Genomic DNA, 10,260 nt, shown 5'->3' on the forward strand with positions numbered 1-10,260 from the left:
AGGTCTGTGGCTTGGGTTTGTAGTCTGTGATGGTCTGGATACCACGCCACAGGCTCTGCGCATCTCTGCTGTCCTTGAAGTGTCCGGTTACTTTAAGTGAGTAGCTGTGTTTAGCTTTCCTGATGCCACGGGACAGGTTGGCCCTCGCTGTTCTCAGGCCGACTGCATCTCCAGCTCTGAAGGCGATGTTCCTGGCCCTCAGTAGCCCGTGTACCTCTCCTGTCAGCCATGGCTTCTGTCTAGCCCGGGTGGTGATGGTTCTGGTGGTGGTGACATCATCAATGCATTTGCCGATGTAGGACGTAAAAGTGTCAGAGTACTCCTCAATGTCTGTGTGGTTGTTGTAGGTGGCTGCCTGCTTAAACATCTCCCAGTCTGTGGTTTCAAAGCAGTCCTGCAGTGCAGCAGAAGCCCCCTCTGTCCACACACATACCTGCTTCAGAACTGGTTTGGTGACTTTAACCCTGGGTCTGTAAGCTTGCATTAGCATTACACTGATGTGGTCAGAGCGGCCAATGTGGGGGAGGGGCGAAGCCTTGTAAGCACCTTTAACAGATGTGTAAATCACCTCTAAGGTGTTACCTTCTCTTGTGGGGAAGTTCACGTGTTGGTGGAAGTGGGGTAAAACCGTCTTGAGATTTGCATGGTTAAAATCCCCCGCGATGATGAAAAATCCGTCTGGGTTGGCTGTCTGCTGCTCACCGATGGCGTTGTACAGTTCCCAAAGTGCGTCGACTCTATCCACATTGTTGTTAGTGGGGGGGTTATACACAGGATCGCTGTAATCTCCCTCGGTTGATAGAAAGGACGGCACCTTACGATCATAAACTCCGCCAGCGGTGAACAGTGTTTACATACCACAGCTGCATCCCGACACCAAGCATCCCTGATGTAGACACAGACTCCACCACCTTTCTTCTTTCCTCCTTTAATAAGGATTCTGTCCGAACGGTAGCATGTGAAGTGTTCAAGCTGAACGCCTCAGAGAACGATGGACAGTGATGTATAGTGTGTGTGATAAGAGGGGGGTACATGTGCAGTCGGGGTAGCCAATGTGTGTTCGGCACTGAGCTTAGACTCACAAATATTAAATTATAACCGATGATTACTTTATTTTATACTTCATTTCAGACCCATAGGTCCATATATACAAAATGAATTAACAAGTTATTGTGGACAATCAAACTCTGGGCAGTAAGAACATTGTTTCTGATGCTTTGAGCAGACGGCCCTTCATCCAGAACCGTGTCTGCCAAAGGCTTATGAGGGAGCCATATGTAGAACTGTTGGATGAGTCAGAACGAGTCCAAGAAGGTGTCGTGCAAGAAATGTTCAGAGCCAGTGCAAACCATCAGGCTGTTGAGCAGCACCCTGTGCCTGACGACTTGGTGCACAGCTCCTTCACCAGTCATGAGGTGTCTGCAGTTTTAGATAGCCATGTTGAGTGGGATCATGGCTCTAAGCAAAGGGTGGTCTCTTGGCTCGCTCAGGACCTGCAAAACTTAGTTCCACCGGGTCTGGATACCTTACCTGCTTTCTCGCTTCAAGAGCTCGAGGATGAGCAAAGAAAGGATGTCTCTCTGTCCCAGGTCAACCCATTTGTTGACCGCGGTAGACGGCCGTCAAGGAGGGAGAGCAGGATTGTCGTCAAGGGTGCTAAAGAATCTAAAGCAGTGGTACAAACTAAAATTGCTGGATGGTGTCCTTTACAGGGTCTGTAAGGATCTGCTGACTGGAAAGAAGCGTCACCAGTACATCGTTCCCACCTCCTTGGTCAGCCATATTCTGCAGGGTGTCCACGATAAGGCAGGCGATCAAGGTCAGAGCCGGACCTTGCATCTGGCTAGGCAAAGATTCTTCTGGGTGAACATAGAGCATGACATCAGGGAATATGTCAAGTGCTGCAAGCGCTGTGTTGTCAGTAAGACTCTGGAACCTGAGGGAAGAGCTAAGCTTGAGAGTATCAAGACCACAAGCCCCCTGGAGTTGATCTGTCTGGATTTCTGGTCGGCAGAAGATTCTAAAGGGAAAAGTTTGGATGTGTTGGTAGTGACGGACCATTTCACCAAAATGGCCCATGCCTTCAAGTGCCCTGATCAATCAGCGAAGCAGGTAGCACGTCAGCTATGGGATCGCTACTTCTGTGTATATGGATTTCCTCAGATGATCCATTCAGACCAGGGTGCACATTTTGAGAGCCAGTTGGTTCAGGAGCTGTTGCAAATAAGGGGTGTGGTAAAGTCCAGAACAACTCCGTACCACTCAATGGGTAACGGCAACTGTAAGAGGTTCAACAGAACTTTAGGCAACATGATCAGGTCCTTACCGCCCAGAGACAAGCAAAGATGGCCGCAGATGCTGCAGACACTGACTTTTGCTTATAACTGCACAGTGCATGAGTCCACTGGCTATGCGCCGTTTTCTTTGATGTATGGCCGGATCCCAGGACTGCCAGTAGATGTTATTTTTCACAACATCGAAAGAGACAATGATATCACGGACTATGACAGCTATGTCAAGAGGATGAGAGAAGACCTCTGGGAAGCTCTAGCCACAGCCCAAGTCAACACGAATCTCAGTCAGCAGCGTCAGGCAGATCTGTACAACAAAGGTACTCGGTGCAGACATCGAGGAGGGAGATCGGGTCCTGTTGGCCAACAGGTGTGTACGGGGTCTCAGAAAACTAGCAGACCAGTGGGAGTCTATACTATACACAGTTGTCTCCAGAGACCCAAGGTGTCACACCTACCGTATCAGACACCTAGGCACTGGTCAAGAGAGAGTTGTCCACAGAAACTTGCTTTTGCAAGCCAACTTTCTGCCAGTTGAGGTGGACCAAGTGGAGGAGTCGTCTTCATTTGATGATGGATCTGAGTCAGGTCAACAGACCAATGATGGAGAGGTGAGCCTCATAGTAGAAGGGTCAGAAGTTGACCATTCCATACGCACTGTTGAAATGTGAGTGAAATATGTACAATGGTGACATGACATTCCATACGCACTGCTAGCTGGGTAGCTGAATCCACTTCCATGGAAGGCCCTCGAGTGACTGAACATGTAACCGACAGTCATTCTCCCGACCCCTTTGGAGATGTTGAGCCGTGCCCTCCTGCTGGTGAGAGTGTTGGACATGAGATGGATGGAGTTGGATCAGACAAGGACGGGAGGAGTGTGGCAGACTTGGGGCAGACCATAGTCGGGCCAAATCCTAGTATCAGTCATTCAGAGAGACTAATAGGGTTATTACAGACCATGACAGGGCATCACCAAGTCAACCAGTTGCCCCCATTAGGACCAGAGTGGGGAGGGTAGTGAAGCCAGTTAGCAGGTTAATTCAAAACATGACTCAGAAAAACAAGCAAGCAGGCACTTTTGTACGTGAGGTTGCCAGGACTTTATTCATATAGGTTGTTAGATCACAGGAATTGCATCAGTATGGAGGATATGTGTTGTCGACATTATTTAGTGTGACCAAATGTATACAGGGTAACAGTTGTTTAGTTGTCAGTATGTGATTGTGTATAAGGCACTTTCTTTAGCAAGTAGATATTAGGAGCCTGGCCAGCTTCTTTGTTTCGCTTTCCCTTTTGGTTGGGAGACATTTATGTTGCTTGTGAGACTGTACTATTTGTGATAAGTGGTTCATGGTGCATTTCAGTCATCTGTCGATCTATTCTTGTGCCGTTTTGAAAAGTTCAGAGGGGAGTATGTAGCCGAGTAAATCTTTTTGTTTTAAAATATTTTCCTATTTAATGTTTGTGAACATTCCCAAAACTTGTTGTTTAGAACTGTACAATCACTTTTCCTGTGCGCTTTTTATTTACAAAAATAAAGGGCTCTTCCATTGTTTAAGCTAGCGAGTATAAAACAAGTAGTTTATTCTGTTTTAAACTGCACAAAGATGTAGCGTGAACTTATTGTAAGTTTGTTTATGACTTTTTTTTTTTAAAGGTTTATTTTTGGCCTTTATTGATAGGGAAGGACAGTGGATAGAGTCGGAAACAGGGAGAGAGCTGCGGGAAGGTGGCCACAGGCCGGACGCGAACCCGGGCCGCCCATGCGAGGAGCAGAGCCTCACTATATGGGGCGCGCGCGCTGCGCCACTGGCGCCCCAAGTTTGTTTATGATTTTTGAAGTTAGTTTTGTCCGATGACGCTAAACTATGATAAAAACGTTGGACATTTTGCCTCATTTGCATATTTTCGCTCGCTGCAGGGAGAGAGACCTTATTGCTGTACGTGTGTACATGTGACGTGCCCTCTTGCTACGTTACAGGTGTGTTATAATGTATTTTTGTTGATTTAATGTTCTATATTGCACTTTGAAATATAAGAGGGACGGCTTTTGTACTGGGAGAGAGACCTTACTGCTGTACGTGTGTACGTGCCCTCTTGCTACGTTACAGAAAATTAACATGTTGATCCTGTAGCCTGCCTGAATGTTTGCCTTCATGAATGCCAGTGTCCATCTTAAGTCTGCTATATTTGCTTTGGTTTAACAACCTGCTGCTGAGAGAAAGATTCAGTTTCCTTCCATTTATCCTGTCCTTGTTGTATTTGATCAGGATAATGTTCACTTGTAGGTGCTTTCCACTCAGCTGATCCTTCCTTTTGAGCAGTTGCTTTTATCAAGTAAGAGTTCATTCCATCAGATGTGTCTCTCCCCTTTAACACATTGATTTTTACATTTGTTGCTGCCAGCTCAGTCTCCAGTTCCAGTTGTTCCTTCATTCTTTTCAATGGCTCCTCTTGGGCTTCAAGTTCATGTTTTTTTCCTCAAGGCATCAGCTCTTTCCATGAGTGCAGCCTTTTCCGCCTGTGCTTTAATGTAGGCAGATGATGTTGAAGATGCACGTGATGAAGAGCGAGATTTGTGGCTTGATATTGGTTTTGAGGCGTTTGATACACTGTCATCAGGTCCAATAATATCTGAGTTTACCTCATCTTGTTGTGTTGCAATTTGACCTTCAACATTGATGTGTGGTGTTTGTCCAACTTCAGATAACCACAGTTTAACATCTTGTACAAAGCCATCATATTTTTCCATTTTTTTGATTAAACCATTGATTTTGCTTTTCATATTCATTTTCAGGCAGTGGTAAATTCATCAATGACTCGTGGTTTTCTTTGGCTTCATGACAGAGTTTTATTAATTGTTCCAAGGTAGATTTGACATCAGTTGTATTTTCATTTAATTTCATGAGCTCTTTTAGCACTTCCATTGATTTTTTAGCTTGTTTAAATTTTGAGTTTCTTGACTTCTGACATGTTTCAATGAATAAAAGCATGCCTTTTGCAGTTGGTCTGATAACTCGTTTTTCCTTCTCAGAATCCTTCTCAACATCGCCCTCCTGTGGCGGAACATCAGAATTGACAGCAGACTTTTTTTTTTTTGAATGAAAACGCCGTGCGTCAACGATACAATGTTTCAAACAGCTGATGTGTTTAAAGACTGTAGCTTTCAGTTAGCTGACTCCACCGCAGCAATTAGTGTAGGGCCGGTGTCAATTCCAGTTGATCGGTGATGGCAATCAGGTTTGTAAAACAAAACAATCTTTGTCAACATCTCAATCCTCTCTTATCGTTTGAATTATACTCATACAGCCTAGTTCTCACTTAGTTGTAATGGCAATTTTTCAATTTTGTTCGTCCTTTTATTTGATTGCCATTAACAGGCAGGCAGGGATGAAGTTTGAACGCAGAGGCAAATCATGACAGTCCAGTTGTAATTCTTGTTGACTTGACGGTTTATTGTAGTGAACTGATGATGATAAAATGAGAACAAAACATACCATTTTCCAGTGGTTTTTCTTAGTGCTGGTGGTAACATGAGTGCTGGTCTGACATGAGTGCCTGTCTGGTGAGAACTGTTTGTGCTCCCTCTGTTCCCTCCCCTTCCTGTCACCTATGGTCCGATATAAACACCCCCGTGCCTTCAGTGTCCCTAGTGGAAAATAATATACAAGAAATATCTAAACTAAATAACATGCCAATAACAATAAACACAAAATGGCTCCTACACTATGGTTTATACTGTATATGATATACAATAACAAAAATAGTACATACTTGTCTGTATAATTTGTCTGAAGAAAGGCCTTAAAAGAGGTGACTGAGTCGACTGACCTAATCTCCTCGAGCGGGTAATTCCATCGTCCATCTTTGATTAAATATACTTCACCTTCAATGTGATCAGAGCGAAATGACTGTTCTGGCTCTTATATAACACTAAAAGGGAAACAATGAAATCCTATAGAAAATGTAATTTTATGTATTAAATATGATGCAACTTCAGATTTCAAAATGATGCTAATGGACCAAATGCATCACAACACAGACTGAAATAAGGTTGTGAGTTAGGGGCGGCAGAAGCTCTGAAGTCTATCAGGAGCAGGGTTGAGAAACAGTTCAACTCCTGATGTTATGAAAGTAGGTCTGGTAGCTGGAGAGGCAGGGCCCCTCCTGAGCACTGCTGATGTGCCCTTGAGCAGGATACTGAACTGCAAACAGCTCTGTAGTTCTGGCTGCACAGTAGCTGCCTCACTCTGACATCTCTCCACTAATACATGTCCACAGGTCCTGCTTGTGCATGTGATTCGGCCCTGTGTGTGTGTGTGTGTCTAATAAGGGATTAGTTAAGTGAAAAAAAGTTGAATATTCAGTGAAGTATGAAGCCAGAGCTGCCTCAGAGTTCTTTCATGCAGCACCAAAGTGCTTTACATACACATAAATACATGCTTATAAATATTTTTTTTTAAATATATTGATCTGGATAAATATCACACTGATGGTAAAAAAACAAAACAAAATTAAAGTGGAATGAATCCAGAAGTCGTTTCTCTTGGCGCCGTTCTGTACAGGCTGATAAGGTTCAAGGTTCAAGGTTCAAGGTTGTTTATTGTCAAATATGCTCCATGTTAAACATACAGCACAGATGAAATTGCAATCCCCCCCAACCCCAGTGCAAACCTGCAGTGCAAAAGAAGAGCACTAAAACTAGCAATAAAAAAAAACAATACTATAAAACAGATAACTTAACTAAAGACATTGGACAACAAATAACGAACGACAGACAATCGACAGACAAGGGCACTTGTGAGTCTTTCACCATGAGGTAGTATGTATGTAGATAAATTATAAAACATTAACAATATAAACAGAGTGCAGATGAAGTTAAAAAGTGAGGTAGTGCGTTGAAAGGTGCAAATAGCATAAACAGTATAAACAGTAAACAGTAAACGGCTATGCAGAGTTTTTTAGGGTGCATGAATTAGTGGAGCACGCGGGGGGTGGAGGTGGAGGGGGGTAATGACAGATGCTGTAGGGGCAGACTGTGGCAGGGTGCAGGGGGGGGGGGGAGGAGGGTAAAGGGGGAAGGAGGCAGAGGGGGGAGGAAGGCAGAGGGTGGGAGGAGGGCTGAGGGGACTCATGTAAGCATTTAACTCTTAAACTGGCTGAGGTCCAACTCCCCTTAGAGAGGACACAATAAAGGAACCTGCTCTCATACTTTAACAACATAACATAAGACATACAACTCTATTCTATTATTTCATCTTTTCCAGCTGGTGTTTGCATTAAAACGGTCCTGAACATGCATTTCAGAGATTTAAATCTATGCTGAGTTCACTCCATGATGGGTCTTCGAGAAGACTGTGCTTCTTTGAAGATCTTAAAGTGAATTTAATCAGCTTTAAAGGCTGAAATTAAAGCCAGTTTGGGAGTCAGTTAATCAGCCACTTTGTAATCAAAAGGTATTCAGCTCTTAAAGTCTGTCTCCTATTTTTAAGACAGTTGAAATTCGTGAAAATGTTCAAAATACACGTCTCACATTAAGCTTTACAAGGGCTTCATTTGAACAATCAGAGATACTTGAAGATATTTAGTTTAATTTGCTACATAATATACATATATTTGTACCATACAGATCCTGTTGATTCTTGTGGTCTGTGTTTTATGTGGATTTTCAACATTTTAGGCACATTTTTTATCGAAATATTCAGCTGGAGAAAACACAAACTTTATCAGGTTTGTGGTGGAGACTAGATGTGTGCTGGTAGGGAGGCTGGCTCTACACGGTTCTCACCAGCTCTTCATTAAGGCCAGAGCTGTCAAGAGGGCAAACAGAGATATCACTCTGTCCTTTATCTCTGTGAGCCCTGCCTTCTGACCCTGACACTATTGCACTATGTCTTCTCCAAAGAAGAAAGCCACAAAAAAGAAGAGCGGTCCCTTATTGTCAAGCCTGATCTATAAAGCTGTGGCTGAATCCTCAGAGCCTGGAGGTCTCTCCCTGGCTGCCCTGAAGGAAGCTTTGAAGGCTGGAGGATATGACGTGGTGAAGAACAACGCCAGAATCCTTGTCGCCATCAAAAGCTTGGTGGACAAAAAGTTTCTGGTCCAAACCAAAGGCAGCGGTGCTTCTGGCTCCTTCAAAGTGAACAAAAAGGCTCCTAAACCGCGCAAGTAGAAGGTGGTGAAAAAGAAGAAGCCGAAGACTCCTAAGAAGAGTCCTAAAAAGAGTCCTATGAAGGCCAAACGGGCCACCAGGACCAGAGCTGCTGCTGCCAAGAAGTAAAAACTCTCCTAATGAACACTGGGTGCTGAGCAAACGCATTTCCTGGAGCATTTGACTTTTTTTTTTGGTTGGACTAAACTTCTACAGTCATTCCAAGAACTTAAGTATGCTTTATCCCTTTACTTTTTTTTTTTTTTTTTTTAAACATTCATAATCTGCTGTTAAAACGTCTCTCCCTGCAACCCCCTGTTGTTGGCTTGTAAAGACTTGGATTTGTTGGGAATAATAAAGATATTTTCATTTAAAGAGTTTGTTGTTTGCTTTAAATTCGGTTTTCAATAACAGCTTTGATTATTTGCATAGCTTTACTGTATATTCTGTATTTAACTGGATAAGAACACGATACAACAACACAAACCTATTCATTCAGTTTGTGTTGGTGTTTAAATAAATAACCTTCACTTGTGCATTAGTTATAAATATGACCTGGTCTGTCTGCTCATGAATAGAAGTTGTTTTGTAAATAATGGCTAATATCGGATAGTTGATTTGCTGAAACTTGACGGCGCACTGGAACGCGCGGGATGTTTTGGAATGGCGCTTTTACGCGCCGTTAAGCACAGTGACAAATGCACCCATCGCTGTGTGACAGATTTGATGTTTTATTTCAGGTTTTTCTTCAGTCTTCATGACAAAAGGTCACTCGTCTGCCACACAGAATCATACGGCAGTGAGGCATTCAGGGCGTGACATGCGGCTGGATTTGTTGGCTTTAATTTTATCTCCAGCAGAGAAAAAAACACATGACATGGTTTCAGAGTAGGTCAAGCAACATCAGAGGCAAGTCAGGAACAATGAAAGTTGATGAGGGAAGTTACTTTAAATTAGTTTAGATTAAAAAAAAAAACAACAACAAATGTCTGATTTGAACTTAGAAAGGATTCCATGTAAAAATAAAATTAAACATATCAATCACAAACTTTTTTGCGTGCTGAAATTCAGCTTGTTTCCAAACTGTCAGATGGTCAGATGAAGGAGTTTTCCACACAATCACACAGTTTATCAGCTGTATTGTCCAATTTCGCCATCTAGAGGCCGGCTTTAGTAACTACAACTCCTTTACTATAGAGGTCACTCAGGTCACTCTTCATCATGATCATATTTTTGTGGAACAAATAGAGTTTCTACAACGTGGTTGTGTTTATAAAACACAATGTTCATACACAAAGTGCATATGACTCTTTGGCTTAATAAAGAAGCATTTCTAGTTTTTTGTAATACAGAGACCTCAGGAGAAAAAAAAGACTTAGGCCTATGCAGGAATGCATTCAAGAAGATACAATAATTAAATTAATGGTTGTTGGGCCTGTGTATTAATACATTTTGATGACGTTCTTTTTTCAGCTATGTAAAACTGTTTGAGTTGATGAATTGAGTGGTGTTCAATAGATAAACCTGGCCATGTCTTATTGTATGTCTATGTGATTCTCATGAAACTGTAATGAGCAGGCGCTGTGATTTGTAACAAGATTTTTTACATGAAAATGTAGCTGAAAGACAAACAGGAGATTTTTTGGAGAACAGTAATTCAGTATCTTGTCGTCTCATATAATCCTCAGTTTAAAATCTGCAGCTAGAGTTAGTATTTATGGTTACATACACTGTCCGTAGATGTGTGTATACTTGAACTAGAGACAGATGGTGAAGAGCACAACAACAAGAAAAGACTAAATAAATTCTATAAGG

The sequence above is a fragment of the Symphodus melops genome (assembly GCF_947650265.1).
Source record: "Symphodus melops genome assembly, chromosome: 1".
NCBI lineage: Eukaryota > Metazoa > Chordata > Actinopteri > Labriformes > Labridae > Symphodus > Symphodus melops.